A 2,686-nucleotide genomic window follows, 5' to 3' on the forward strand; every position below is an offset into this window, starting at 1 on the left:
GCATTTCTATAGTCTAATAACGAACTAACAGAAAAAGAACTCAAGAACACAATACCATTCACAATCGCAACAAAAAGAATAAAATATCTCTGGGTGAATTTAACTAAGGAAGTGAAAGACTTATACAATGAAAATTACAAGGCTTTTCTGAAAGAAATGGATGATGACATAAAGAGATGGAAAGACATTCCATGTGCATGGATTGGAAGAATAAACATAGTTAAAATGTCCATTCTACCTAAAGCAATCTACAGATTCAACACCATCCCAATCAGAATCTCAATGACAATCTTTACAGAAATAGAACAAAGAATCCTAAAATCCATATGGGGCAACAAAAGACCCTGAATTGCTAAAGCAATCCTGAGAAAAAAGAACACAGCTGGAGGCATCACAATCCCTGACTTCAAAACATACTACAAAGCTACAGTAATCAAAACAGCATGGTACTAGTACAAAAACAGGTGCAAAGATCAATGGAACAGAATTGAAAGCCCAGAAAGAAAACCACACATCTATGGACAGCTTATCTTCGACAAAGGAGCTGAGGGCCTACAATGGAGAAAAGAAAGTCTTTTCAACAAATGGTGCTGGGAAAACTGGAAAGCCACATGTAACAGAATGAAAATTGACCATTTTTTTCACCATTCACCAAAATAAACTCAAAATGGATCAAAGACCTAAAGCTGAGACCTGAAACCATAAGGCTTCTAGAAGAACATGTAGGCAGTACACTCTTTGACATCAGTATTAAAAGGATCTTTTTGGACACCATGTCTTCTCAGACAAGGGAAACAATAGAAAGAATAAACAAATGGGACTTCATCAGACTAAAGAGCTTCTTCAAGGCAAGGGAAAACAGGATTGAAACAAAAAACAACCCACTAACTGGGAAAAAATATTTGCAAGTCATACACCTGACAAAGGCTTAATATCCATAATATATAAAGAACTCACACAATTCAACAACAAAAAATCAAACAACCCAATCAAAAAATGATCAGGAGACATGAACAGATTTTTCTCCAAAGAAGATATAAGGATGGCCAACAGGCACATGATGTTCATCATCACTGTGCATCAGGGAAATGCAAATCAAAACTACACTAAGATATCACCTTACACCCATTAGAATGACAAAAATAACTCAAACAAATAGTAACAAATGTTGGAGAGGTTGTGGAGAAAAAGGAACCCTCATACACTGCTGGTGGGAATGAAAACTGGTACAGCCACTATGGAAAACAGTATGGAGATTCCTCAAAAAATTAAAAATGGAGCTACTATATGATCCACCTATCCCACTACTGGTATCTATCCAAAGAGCTTGAAGTCAGCAATTCCAAAAGTCCCATGCACCCCTATGTTCATTGCAGCATTATTTACAATAGCCAAGGCATGGAAGCAACCTAAGTGCCCATCAACAGATGATTGGATAAAGAAGATGTGGTGTATATATATACAATGGAATACTACTCAGCCATAAAAAAGAACAAAATCGTCCCATTTGCAGCAACATGGATGGACCTTGAGGGAATTATGTTAAGTGAAATAAGCCGGATAGAGAAGGACAATCTCTGTATGACTCCACTCATATGAGGAATTTAAACATGTGGACAAAGAGAACACATTAGTGGCTACCAGGGGAAATGTGGGGTGGGGGGTGGGCACAAAGGGTGAAAGGGTGCACCTACAACACAAGTGACAGACAATAACGTACAACTGAAATTTCACTAGATTGTAACCTATCATTAACTCAACAAAAAAAATTTTTTAAAAAGGAGATAACATATGGAAAAGAAAAGCAAATATTGTTTGATCCCAGGCAGAAAGTTACACACTCTTCCAAGTTGGAATAAATCGTGAACTAAGGATGGTTGTGATTTATTTAAAGCCCAAACCTACGGCTTTTCATTCTCAGTATCCAAAACAATAAACATGGGAGAAAGCTAAAATTAAGAATATATCCCTTTTTCCTATTACCAGCTAAATTTAGGACTAAGGATATTTAGATCTGGCAAGCTGAAATATTCATTTTAAAACAAAATATTTGTATAAAAAATGGTGTTAGTGGAAGAGTAAAGAAGACCTTTTGCTCTCAACATCATAAACTTATTTCTTCCAAAACACATTCCAAATTAGGTAGCACTTTCTACTTTGCTTGGTAGAATTGTTCTATCTGAGGAAATCAAGGAAGATTTAGCCTGAATATGTAAGTTAAAAAGAGCTAGTGCTTGGGGCTGACCGGTGGCGCAGCCGTTAAGTGCGCACGTTCTGCTTCGGTGGCCCGGGGTTTGCTGGTTCGGATCCCGGGTGCAGACATGGCACCGCTTGGCAAGCCATGCTGTGGTAGGCGTCCCACATATAAAGTAGAGGAAGATGGGCACGGCACGGATGTTAGCTCAGGGCCAGTATTTCTCAGGAAAAAGAGGAGGATTGGTGGCAGATGTGAGCTCAGGGCTAATCTTCCTCAAAAAAAAAAAAAAAAAAAGCTAGTGCTTGAACTATTGAAAAGTCCTGTCCTAAGGAAAATTCCTGCCCAACTTTTTAAGCCTAGGCAGTTTAACTTCCACATCAAAGAATAAAGAAATGTTGGGTGTTTATTTGAATAATTCAACAACAACTTCTGTAACCTCAATGTGAGATGTGAGTATTTTACTTTGCTCCTTCCTCTTGCAAATTGGGT

Source organism: Equus caballus, chromosome 6 (genome assembly GCF_041296265.1).
Source record: "Equus caballus isolate H_3958 breed thoroughbred chromosome 6, TB-T2T, whole genome shotgun sequence".
Lineage (NCBI taxonomy): Eukaryota > Metazoa > Chordata > Mammalia > Perissodactyla > Equidae > Equus > Equus caballus.